Genomic DNA, 13399 nt, shown 5'->3' with positions numbered 1-13399 from the left:
TCACACCTGCCCCATCCCAGCTGGAGTTCTGGCACCCAGCAGCCTTCCTCCTCCTCCTCCTCTGCCTGCCTGGTTCACTCTTATTCTGGCAGCACCGCCTCTTACTTTGAAGCAGGCTTTTCTTGGAGAAGCAGCTTCGCTCCCCAGACCGTCCCCAAAGAGCCCGCGAGTACTCGCTCTCTCTCGTCCCTCCTTCTGCCTTGATCAAGGCTGAAGGCTGAAATCCAAGTGCATTGATCAAAGCGGCTTCTCCGGGCGAGATTCGCTGGCAAGGAAAAGCAACAGTTGTTGAGGAGCTGCTCCAAGGGGCCAGCGGTTCCTTGCCAGGAGGAAGATGGTAGTGGTGGGCAGCAGGTGAGAAGGACTTCGCAGCACCCAGGGCAGAGTGGCAAAGGGGTTTTCACTTCCCGCTGAGATTGGAGGCTGTCACAGAAGAGAGGGGTGCTGCCAAGGTATTTGGGAGTGAGCAGCAGCCTGATATCCTAATTCTGAGCTCTCCTGAGGAAAGATGCAACTTTACATATGGTTGGGACAGAGATGAGTAATGCTTGGGCTTGGCATTATTCATCTCTGAATAATGCCCCCCATTCCTAGGGGCCAGCCTTAAAGCAGCTTAGATTGCACAGCTTAGACTCCACAAAGTACCTTGGAGAGCAGTGGGCTGGCAGGCCCAGACAGCAGCCCCTGGTTCGGTGCCGAGCCGTGGGGCTGGGTGCCAGGTGCTCGTGCCAAGGTGAAAGCGGAGAGATTGGGCAGCCCCCAAAAACAACCACGGGACACAAAACAGCTCATCTGCCATCGAGGGCTGCAGCCGGCCCGACACAGCTGCCCTGAGGGAGTCCCAGGAGGGGAGGGGGCAGCAGAAGCAGGGGAAAACCCTGTGTAACTCAACTAAATCCATCTGCAGTCTCCCAGCAAAACACGCACTCTTCAAAACACTGGGACAGGCCCTCCTGAGAGGTCACACTGGCCCCCAGTTATTGGGGATGCCCACCTTGGTCACTGCTGCCAAGCTGATAGACAGCTGGGGCCACACTACCTTATTCCCTGGTGGAGTCAATCCCCACTAGCTCCAGCTCTCAGAGCTGGTGAATCCAGGTCTCCAAGGTCAGGCCATCAGCAGGTGCAACTCCAGGAGATTTATACCAGCCACAAGGCCCATCCATCTGTGGGAAAGGGTCAGATGTGGCTGGTACGGGAGGAAAGGCCAGCAGTGACATTGGCATGCTGCTCCTGGCAGCCTCCAAGCTGCTGCAGCAGCTGCCTTTGAGCACTTTTCATCTAATTCAATGAAAATGAGATGTTCAAGTGAATGAAGATAATTTAATAATGAATAGCTCCAACTTATCGGAGAAGCTCTCCATCCCTGCCTGACAGTTGCTGCCTCTAAGTGCAGTTTAATAAGGGAATCACCATCACTCAGCTCTGTGGTAGCAAATCAACATTTTGTTACTCAGGGAAAAGGCTCTACACTTTCCTAAAGGGTGAAGCTATTTCTCAGGGAGCCAAAAGTCTGTTGGGCTTTAAAAGGAAAATGACAAAAAAGAACAAGCAAAAAAAAAAAAAAAAAAAAAAAAGCAGAGGAAAATAATGAACCAGCAAAGCAGCCCATCTTCAGAGGCAAAATGTAATTAAAAATAAAAGCCAGCTTGAAGAAGGCTGTAAGTCATCACAAGTAGCAGCCAACAATGCAAGTGAAAGTGATGCTGGCAGAGCCTGTGAGCAGGGACACAGGGGGTCCTGAAGCTGCACTGAGCCAGAGCAGCATCTCAGGAAGACATTTTAATCCATTGGGGTGCTGCTTTTTCCAGCCAGGATTATGTCTCTGCTCCTTGCCATCCTCCTCGGCCACCTCCGTGGCTGGGACAGGGCACCATCATCCAGCTGTTGCAGCCCAGCCACCCCGTGCCAGCTCTGGGGTTATGTTCCCAGCCTCCAACACCGTGGAGAAGCGCTGCCAGTCATCTCCACCCAAAATCACTCTGCCTGTACAGCAAAACCAGAAAATGCCCACAGATGTCTTAGGTGAAGATGGATGGCGCTGGGAAGCATCCCTGCGATGATAACGGGATTACACACAGGTCTCACCAGCCAGACAGGCAGCCTTGGGTCCTCATCCTGCTGCCTGACAGCAGGCAGCCCTCATTCATGCTGGGGAAATTCCACCAGCGAGTTATTTCCTCAAGGCACAGCTCTGCCTCCTCCCCAGTATCGATCCAGGCAGCCGAGGGCTGCATCCCGCCTGGCGCTGCCTGCTCCCGCGCGGGCAGAGGGAGGCGTTGAGGCGGGGGATGCCAGGCCCCGCGGATTCCTGCTGACACCTGCCAGCACTGAGTGCTTAATTATTAATTGCATTTCCAGTAGCAATTGTTGCTCGTGCCGATGGAGTTGGACTAGGCATCACAAGCAATTAGCAGACCCTTGGCTGGCGTTCGGCCGGTACCTGCTTAACGCTCCGCTCACGTCCTCCGCGGGCTGCGGCACTGGGAAGGAGGAACCGTTTCCATCTCTGCTCGGAGCTGCCATGTGCCCAGTCTGTGCATGGTGGGCACGGGTAACAGTGCTGCCACCAGCCAGGGGCCAGCCCTGCCATGGCGCTGGCATTGTCCCCTCCTGCAGCCGTGTGGAGGAGGACATGTGGGACACTGGCTGCTGTGTGTGCGTGTGCCACCGATGGCCATCCCTTGGAGGCACCGGGTCTCCTGGGCAAGCAAAGCCATGAGCAGGAGAGGTGGGAGCTGTGGCAGAGGAGCCAGCTCCGAACCCAGTCCCAAGCAGAGCGATCTCAGGGCCAACCTCACCTCTGCCACAGCTCAGGTGTTCAATCAAATTCCTTTTTATCATAACCAAAGTGACTGGTCAGTGGAGTCCAAGCGGGCTTTTCCTACTCATTGAAACCATTCCATAGCTCAATTTTTGGAGCTTATTTTCCACTTCATTGAGTGCCATGTTACTGCAAATGAATATATTCCTTGCTTGGTGTGATGGAAAATACAGCTGTAAATGCTTTATGCTTCATTTGGGTAAAGAGCTCCAGATAGCACTAAGTATAAAGAGAATTTAAATGCTCGACTTCATTAAAAAAGTTGTTTCCCATTCTCTTTCTTCCTGAAAATACAAGGCTGCTAGAGGAGAGAGCAAAAGAAGGCTTTAAATTTACATCAGTGTCATGCTAACCCAGATCATTCCCCACCCGTGACTGCCAGGAGCTTCAGTTCTGGAGGTTCAGAGGAGTGCGAAGATGAAGGCAGAGGACCAGATGCCCAGTGCTGAAGCCCAGGGTCATGCCATGCCCATCTGTTTACCTCTAGGACTACCTCTGTGATTCCTTTCAGGCAGTTGTAGAGAGCAACATGATGCCTCCAGAGCCTCCTTTTCTCCAGGATAACCACACCCAGCTCCCTCAGCCACAAGGATTGTGCTCCAAGCCCTTGTCCAGCTCTGTTGTCCTCCTCTAAACACATTCTAGCACTTCAAAATCTTTCTTCTAGCAAGGGACCCAAAACTGAACACAGGATTTAAGGTGTCTCAGCAGTGCCAAGTACAGGAATGAAGTGCTACCTCTTCCCACAGCCATAAGCCCTCCTGGCTTGGCCTTCCTGGATCCCTCTCCAAGCTACCCAGCAGCCTAGCAGACTCTCTGGTATCTCCCCAGGCCAAAGAAGGGAGAGGGTCCTCCTGTTCCAGCTGAGACTGGCAAAGTTACCAAAAGCAATCCTATGTCATGCAAAAGCTGAATTGATCTCTCCCCTGGAAGGGCCACTACAGCCCAGGGAGACACCTCAACAGGTTTTGGGAATCTTGAGCCTTCCAAATCCCACTGGGCCAGGATGTCAGGCTGTGCTCTGCTCAACACTGGGAAAGTGAGGGGAGACTTCCATCTCTGCTAAATCAAATTTTAAACCAGGAGCAAATACATTCTATTTCCCAGGGTTTACCCAGAAACGGGTCATCTCAGCAGGGCTGTGCTAGAGCGGGTGGGATGAGTGATAGACAGCAAGATTACAGCTGACTGCAGGATAAACAGGGTTTACTTCAATCACAACCACCTATTGCACGTTTGCTACATTTCAAACTGCAGCTTCTTATCCCCCAAATATTTATGTGGAATTGGTGGGAATGAGTTCCATGTAAGGTTCATAGAAATAACTGAAGTTAATCCAACCTTCCATGTGATTGGAGAAGCCAGGAGCAAAGTGACATCTGTGGCTCTCTTACCTCTAACAAGCCACTTCTCACAGATTGGTCAAACCAAAGGGACCCAACAACACCATGAATAGTAAGAAGGAACCACAACAGCCTCATGTCAAAGACTTCCCTTCCATTTCTCCTCCTCTCATCATGAAGTTCATCACTCTGTTTTCCAGCAGAATTTCAGGCACTTGATGAAGGTATTAAATGGCACCATTTCAATCTCCAAGGCATGGGGACAACTCTGATGTGCAAGGGCAGAACAGGGAACCTCCCACCTATCATCCAAGCCCAGAGAGCAGCTGTCTCGGTCACCCCAAGACATTGGCATTGAATCCCATGTGGCCTGGAGGGTCTCTGACCAGCCTGGCACCCCTACATTATCCAGCTGGAATCCCACCACCCACTATGCCACAACCTTCCCTTGCATCTACCACCACTTCAATAGCTGGCAGCAGGTGTGAATAATTACCACCCAAAATGTGGATGAAGTACAACATGATATAATTATCACCTTAATGGCATTTCAAGACTATCACCACTGGCTGGAAGTAAAACTTCAGCTGAGCGAGTTTAATAAGCATATCTAATGCAATATTTGCAGGGAAGGGCAGGCGGGCTTTAGGAAGGATTACGGTAGCTTTGCAGCTCTGTGTAGCTTTATATGGGATATTTAACATGCAACAGATAAAGCAGGATGAGCCTGTGATAGCTGCAAAGCCCGATCGTGGCAGCAGCCTGTAATGCTCCCTCCCATCTCCTGCTAAGTAGGAGATTACACGCTCAGAGTCTGGGTGGCACTGGATCCTTGCTCTGGTTGCCTCCACGTTGGTGGCAGCCAGCAGGGTCCCCATCCTCTTGGTCATGGCCAGACACTGTGTCATCTCCCAGGCAGACAGCTGAAACCTGCTGAAGGCTTTGCATCGTTCTCCACCAGTCCACAGCAGGCTCCAGATCTGCAGATCCAGCCTCCTCCCTCATCTTTGCCCACTCTCTGGATGGAAAAGGATCCCAGAGGGACCTGGGATTGGTTTAACTGGGCTCACAGCAGCCCAGCTCTGGGTGTACCAGCTCCACACGGTGTGGTGAATCCATATGCCCTTCTCCACTTGGTGCCTTCTCCAGCTCAGGAGCCTTCACCAGCTCTGACTCAATGGACTGGACCCCCAGAAGCAGCCAGGCACCTCAAGTCCCGTGCTTCCCTCCAGTGTGAATTGGTGCCAAGGGAGCAGTGGGCAAGGATCACAGGGATTTTCAGCCGGTCCTGCTGACTCATGCGCCCACAGGGACGGAAATCACAGGCAGGGCAGGCGACTGCACACAGCTCAAGGCATCTGTTGCACATGTCCAAGCCCTGAAACACCCAGCCACAGCGAGCCAGGAAGTGATGGTTTTATTCGGGTTTAGAGAGCTTCCTAAGTCTAACAGATATCCAAAATTATTCTTTATGAAGGATTAAAAAACAGAAAAGTGCTTTTTTTTGCAAGTCTCAAATTCCAGAGTGGTTATCCAAAGCAGAATGTGCCTGTCAGCACCTGAGAGCCCAGACTGCCCTGGGGCCAGCCAGATCTTAGGTAATATCCTATATAAAGCTCCTGCATCCACATGCTGCCCCTTGGAAATGCTGCCTTACTGCCTTGAGATGCATCAGGTTTTGCTCAGCTTTGAACCACCAGGTCACCTTGTTGTTAATTAATGCACCGCTAAAATGATGTTTGGGGGCTTCTAAGGTTTATTGGGTAGAAAATTATTTCAAATACAGAGAGCAGGCAGTAAAGACTGGAAATATGTTTTCAAGTATAATTGCTACAGGGAATCCCTCTGGGATCCATTTGGAGCCCTTGCTTTTTTATCTCCTTCCTCCGTTAATGACCTGGCCAAGGTTTATAGAACAGCAAATGCACAAGTGATTGCTGGTGGAATGGTGCCCTGCACGCTGGCAGCTGGCACAGGGGGCATCCACATGTCTCCACAGTGGTCCTCAGCCACGTGCCCTGTCACAGCAGAGCAGGGCAGCCTGGCAACCAGAGAATCAAGGAATTCTTAATGTTGGGAAAGACCTTTAAGCACTGCCAAACCCACCAAGTGCCCATCCACCCATTTTCTGAACACTTCCAAGAATGATGACTCACCACATTGCTGCTCCAACGCTCAACCATTCTTTCAGTGAAAAAATTCTTTTCCAATATCCAATCTAAATCTTCCCTGGAGCAACTTGAAGACATCTCCTTTTGTCCTGTCACTTGTTACCATGGTGGCAACCTTGCAAGATCCAGCTCTGCTCTCCGCTGTAGGGCTACTTGTCATCCTTCTGTTCTCTGGATGACTTCACCGAGCCACAGGAGAAGCCTCCTGCTGACATGGGTGTTTCTGGAGAGGAACCCTAAGCCAGGGATCTGCTGCTCCCAGGAAAGCCTTGTGCAAGTCCCACAGACACACCAGTGTTGACAATTACACTTAAAGTCATTATGAAGCAAAACTGTCCAGGTGCAGCCTTGAAAGTGAGACTGGCCTGAGGCCAGACTTGTGACCAAAGGACTTTGCTACAACGTCCCAGAGACCCCAAAGTACCTGTTTGTCTGAGAAAAGATGTCCTGCCTGATATCCTGCAGGCCTCTAGCTGTCCCAGTAGGAAGGAGTGAGTCCTCATTTCCAGGAGGGGGTCCACTCCTCACAGGTGTATGCAAAGTAAAATAAATATGCAGTAACTTCCCAGGCCAGGCTCAGCCACAACTGGATCAGGAAGGGCCAAGAGGAGTTACCTTGCTGAGCATCTCAGGAGGGTGCTGGGAGGCAGAGGCTCCCTGGCTCCCCAACCCCAAACCCTGCTGCCCTGACCCAGGTAGGAACACTGCACCCTGCTGCCTGGAGAAGCATTTGCACAAGCCTAAGTGCTTTTCTGGACCACAGCCCACGTGGATTGAGGGGGCTTGAGTGGCACACATGGCACTTTTCTTTCTTTTTGTTGTTTTTTGGGGTTTTTTGTTGGTTTTTTTGTTTGTTTGGTTGGCTGGTTTTTTGTTTTGTTTTTGTGGTGTGTGGCTTTTTTGTTTTGTTTTTTGGTTTTTCCCTGATGGTGCCCTCTGAGATATAAGTAAGTGCACAGTGGTGACCCAGACAGGTGCCTGATCTGGACACACCCAGAACAATTTTATTCATAAAACCATCTCGTTCCACACTCAGTTTGCTGATGGGGGAACACACTGAACTGTCTTACTTGCTACGTTCAGCCACTACTTTGCTCTACTTAATTTTGCCTCCTAGAAGAAGCATCTCTCCCTCTAACTGCCCCTTACTCCAGCCCCTCTGAGGCCACACGAGGTTCCAACACAAGCCAAGCATCAGGATCCTACTCCCATTCTGGGCCTGGAGGGTCTGCACAGCAGCAGGGCCACCAAGGAATGTGGAGGTCTGCTCACCTAGAGACTTTGATGGTTCAAGTCTGCCACAGCCACAAGCCAGGCAGGGCAGGCTGGGATCACTCAGAAATTGGGATTTGCTGGTGCTCCCTCTTCCCCTAGGGAAGCAGCTGCCCTGGGAGCATGACAGCAGCCAGCAGTGCTGTGGAGGAGATGCTCCATCTCCCATTGAGTTGGCCAGCACAGAGAAATTAAAATAGTGCCGTGCTGCCCAAAACCACCCACTCTCTAGAATTTCCCCTTACAGAAAATACTAGCAGAAAAAAACCCAATTCACAGCAAAAAACACCACCCTTAAAAAAAAAAAAAAGCCATTTGTGGTGAAGGAGGCTGTGTCCAGCAATCATGGCCAGCCTCTGGCTGTCATTCCTGACTCAACCCCTGCTATAACTGGAATACAAAACCAAATAATTTCATCGTCACTGGATTTTATTTCACTTCCTGCTCCCATGGCTGTCTCTCCTGCCTGGACCAAAGGCTTGTGAGGTAGGAACTGGCTCTCCCTAAGAGAATCTCCTATTGCTGGTATGGCCAGCCTCCACTTGGGTTGTCCTATGCAAGGCCAGGAGCTGGACTCAGTGATCCTTATGGGTCCTTTCCAACTCAGGATATTCTGTGATTCTATGACTCTGGCAGGGATGCTTCTGTCATTAGTAGCCAAGTGAGGCACAACACACACTTGAAAGCAAAACACAGTTCCCAGACATGTCCCTCTGCTGCAGCCCACGTTAGGCAGCACTGTGCCCAGTCAGCATCACCTCACCGTGCAATTAGCGTGAGGTCACAAACCTTTCCTTTAACTGCGCCCTGAGCATGGAGCTGGTGCTTACAGGCTGCCCGACCGTGCAGTTCAAACAGCTTGGTCTCTGCCTTGGCAGCAGGAACACGTCAGCTCCAGTGCTACAGAAACAACGCGCTTTGAAATGCAGATCCCGCCCCGCTTTGTTCCCGCAGCTTTGTAGGTGCCGGATTTACAGCGCCCTCGCATCTTGATCTCCGGCCTTGCACCGAGGCCCCCTGCACCGTCCGTGTGTGATGAACTCTTGCTAGCGTTCAGGACCACGCAAAGCCCAGGAGCCTTTTGCCTCTCCGGTTGCTCCGGACTGATGCTCGGGCAGGGAGATGGCGGTGGTACAAAGCCCGGGGTCAGCAGCGGACAGACGTATCAGAGGACGCTTTTCAAGTTCAACTCCTTGGTTCAGAAAGCTGCTCAGAGGAGCAGCAGTTCACGTGTCTGTCCTGGTGCCATCACAGGGGAGATCACGAATGAGAGAAAATTACTGCTCACGCACCAGCAACTGGAGATACCAGCCCCCCTCCGGGCATGGGCAATCCTTTCACAACGGGAAGCCACATCCAGAGAGCTTCAGATGGAGATGGATTTGGGATCCCTGTGATGCTGATCACCTCCCCCTGACACAGGTGTCTGCCCCAGCCTGTCTCCCCTGTCCTCGACCAGCGAGCTCAAGCTGCCAAGGGGAATGTGGCTCAGAGTCTGCTGGCAGACGCCCCATCCTTTTCAATTATGTGCAGTCCAATTCCCATCATGAGGAAGGGAGCCAGGAGGAAATGCCACTGAAGTCAGTGGAGTCATGCTGCATAGTCTGGAGAGAGCAGGAGATGCTAAGCCTGGCCTATACACATCATCCGGGTCTCTTGTATCTGCCCTGTGCCGGCTCAATCCTCATTTAAATTTATGGCCTCTGTTCCCAAACGAGCAGAATGTGTTTATAATTAATAAGAGGGACGTGGGGAGATATGTCCATTTTTCTTCTTTAAAGCCAAACATCAGACATCAGCCTCTACTCCCTGTGATAAAAAGCCTGCTCCAAAACCTGATCCCCAGCTGCCAGCCTAAAGCCAAACCACAGGGCCTTGACCCCAGCAAACATTACAGAGCTCATTTGAACTTTTCCCAGGCTAAAGCCCTAATGGTTCCTGGGCTTGAAGCCCTCAGCCCAGCTTAGCCCACTCACAGAAGTGGGCACCAGCACTGCACGCTCTGGGGTGCAGGCAACACACCCCAAAAGTTTGGCAGCCATCAGCCCAGGGAATAGATACTACAGGCCAAAATCCTGCTGGCCCAATTCCCACATGAGAGGAATGAGCCCCTTTTCACTGCCTGCCTTCGCCTCCCCAGGACAGGACTGTCCTGTCCTCTCGCTTCCAGGACAGCACGGAAGCGCAGATCAGGATATCCAGCAGCCACCCAGGACTTCCATCCCAGCACATCTGTTAGACCTGGAGACTTGGCCATGCCCCAAGCTGTCAGACAAGCCCATGGGAAGTCCAAAAGCCTCCACTGTTATGTGGCATGGGAAGCAATCAAGGAAGATAAAGAGCCCTGTGAATTTCCTAGGGCCCTGTAATAGCAGAGGAGTTATTTCAGAGAACTGTAAAATCTGCGAAGCCTCCAGGCACCAGAAGGAAGCCAAACAAAGCCCTGTGCTCCCTGTCGGCTGACCAGAGAAATTGCTCCCTGCCCTCAGATGCCTTTCCAGCTGTGGCCACTCTCCACCACCTCAGAGAGACACAGGACCACCACCCAACCCAGGAGCCAAATTAGACACCAAGGGAGATGAGGATTCCTCCCTGAACTCTGCAGAGGACAGCAGACACCCTGAAGTGAGGGATTAACATACAGCAAAGACAGCACAAACAAAGATCAATCCAGTCTCGCTTCAGCACACCAGATACCCAAGGACTCTCCCCTCTGGAAAGGCTCTGAATGAATAATCCTTCCTATGAATATTGAGAGCTATCTTGAAACAGTGGCTGTCTCTTCCCACCCACCAGCCCTTTTGAAGGCCACTCCAGAAGGATATCTTTCAAGCATCAAAAATTGCTTTTAAAATCCCATCTAAATTTATTTATGGCTAGCTTATCACACAGGGCTGCACCTTTCCTGAGCAGAGCCCTCACAAAAGCCAATGCATTAACAACTGGATGTCTTTTAAACCCTACTGAGGTTACACCTAATCCCACTTACTGCAGAAAGTCTGGGATTCAGCCAAAGGATTTGCCCTGTCCTGAAGGGGGACCTTTGATAGGACCCCCATCCCCCTCCTTCCTCTTGGGAGGAGCAGGGAGGGAGAGTGACTGGATATCTTAAAGCCTACTTTAATGCCAAAAAAGAGGCATTTGGAGACGTTGTGGCTGAAACACCATCAATTTTTATTTCTTCTGCACCGAGGCTATTTTGGGTTTGTCTGCCATGGAGACCAAGCCAGCAGAACCTGGCCCTTCCTGCATGCAGAGGCTGATGCCAAGCAAGGAGGAGCAAACTCAGACACCTGAGATGGGAAAAGGTCCCTGCTACCTGCAGGATGGCATGGCTGCCCTTCCAGCCCATCCCACAGGGGTTACGGATGTTCTTTAAGCTCCCCTCTGCTTTCTAAGTGATTTCTAACTCCCACTTCATCTCAGCAAGGACCATTAAGCTTCTGAGATCTCTTGGGAACCTAAATAAAAAGTCAGAGACTATCAAGAGATTTGCAGCCAGTGGTGGAAGGAAATGCTATCCATCCCCAGGAGTAGAGGCTGAGGGGGTGGAAAACCAATGTCAAGCCTCTGGGACCTCCTGGATATACACAGAGTGCCAGGGTGGCTGGGGACCTGGCCTCCAGAAGGACACCACAACCAAACAGCACACCTGGACCATCTTTCATAAGGACACAGGAATTCAGAGGGTCCTTCCACCCCAGTAGAAGTTTGGGATTTAGATGCTCGGCGATATGGTTGAAACAATTTCCTTGATCTTTTATTACCCTGGTAAATAATTTATTGGGACAGGCATTTTTAAAAATCCCATAAAAGACCTATAAAACGTATTTATCACACAAAAAAACCCTGTTCCTTGGCTCCAACCAACAAGCTGAAAACTTGTTTGTATACTTCACTGCACATAAACTAACCAATGCCTTGTGACAGCTTTAAGCTTTTTAACAGCTCTCTCCCTGCTGCTTTTTATTTCCACTTTTCTCTCTGTGAATTCACAAGGTAAAAAAAGAAGAACCCACCACAACAGGAGAGGCTTCTGCTGTCTTCCCAGTTTTCCTGACACCTGGAAAATTTAACAAATGATGCTTCTTCTGGCTGAAAAACACAACTCAAAGTTGTGGTTATTCAGTGTGCGTTGGGCTGTAGGGGTTGGCAGATGTACACAGAGGGAAGGATGTGTGTGTGACTGAGGTGCCAATGGTACAGGCTCTTTGAGCCTCAGTTTCCCTCCTGAGATCAGGAGCACTTCTGTCATCTTCTGCTGGCAGAAGGCAGGGTCCCTTTTTTGTCCAAGCCTTGAATAAATGGAGAATTCAAACAAAAGGCTGAGGAATGAGCTCTCCCACCCAAAAACATGCAGCAGCCACAGGCACCAAAGCTTTTTGGCATTCCTTTGGACACCAGAGGATCCAGCTGGATGAAGCAGGATGAGAGCTCAGCCTGCTGCCAAAGTACAAAACTGGAACCCAAACCACATTCATTGCTGCAGGCAGGATTCCTGGTGCCAAGGCAGTCGCACAGATCCAAAGGCAGACCTTCCACAGACCTGCACGGTGCCCACAAAGCCAAACCTCAGCCAGAACAGCCCTGCCCAGCAAAATGCCAACAAACACAGGTGACCTGGCAAGGGGTGATTGACCTCAGGATGGTCTGAGGTGGGTTTCTCCTCTTCCCAGGAGCAAGGGGAGCTGTGGGAGCAGTAGTGAGGCCAGACTGAGTCTGCAGCTACCCTGCTACCTCTTCCAGGTGCGCAGAGAAGCACTGGGAGGAGGGGGAGCACAGCCCTGTGGGTTAGCAGAGCTGGCCATCAGGGCTGCCAGGGCACACCGACACCCAGGCATGCACAGAGCCCGCTCCAGATGGCATCTGGCAGAGGGAGCAGTCTGGGTCACAGTGCTCCCCATGCAGGACTTGGCTCTGTCCCATCACCAGGCATCCCATCCTGGTCCTGGTTCCAACACAGGAGCAATATAATCCAGTTAAAAGCCTTTTCAGGGCTCAATTGATATTCCAGCTGTGCTCCCCCCTTCACTGGGCTTCCCCTTCTGCCTTCCCAAATCCCACATCAGGCACTTGAGCTACAGCTGCTTTCATACCTGTGTGAGCCAGAGAGCTCCTGGCCACACTGGCTGCTTCTCCATAAAGCTGCTCTCTGCCTTGATCATGCTGTCTACAGGGAGATCAGAGAGTCAGAGCAAACTTAGCCAAAGGGCTGTGTGATGAAGAACAAGCTCTGAGGTGGTCAGTGGTCAAAGTAAGGTGGGGCTGGGGTATCTGCATGCTAGGCATCATTTCTCCCCAGCTCCAGTGCCACCTTGGTACACATACAGGGCATGTGAGACCTCATCCAAGGCAGCTCCAGTGCAAGCCAGTCTCCCAGGCAGGTTCAAACCTAGCAGAACATCAGCTGGTCTGTGCTCATGGAGGCTGGGAGGGACAGTGTGGATCAGTGGGGCAGGGAAGCCTTTCCTATCAGATCCCCAGTGTTGTCACTTCTCTCTGACACTTCATCCCCTTCCTGACACTTCCCCACTCCCCAGTGCTGCAACCACATTTCCCTGGAGTCCAGCTGGCCTGGACAGCCTTGTGCCCACCATCCCACACAGTTCAGCACAGGTCCCAGCAGGACACACCATCCTGGGGGAAGGCCAGCAAGGACTTGTCACCCACAGCAACACAGCAGGGATGTCAGGCTTCCCTCCTTCCCCCTCACAGGAGCTTCATCATTGCCATCAGTGGAAGGAAGCAAAACGGGCACCGTGAGCTGCAGCATGGATTAGATCTCTCCA

Source organism: Vidua chalybeata, chromosome 9, assembly GCF_026979565.1.
Source record: "Vidua chalybeata isolate OUT-0048 chromosome 9, bVidCha1 merged haplotype, whole genome shotgun sequence".
In the NCBI taxonomy this organism is placed as follows: Eukaryota; Metazoa; Chordata; class Aves; order Passeriformes; family Viduidae; genus Vidua; species Vidua chalybeata.
Note: the sequence above shows the minus strand (reverse complement) of the source record.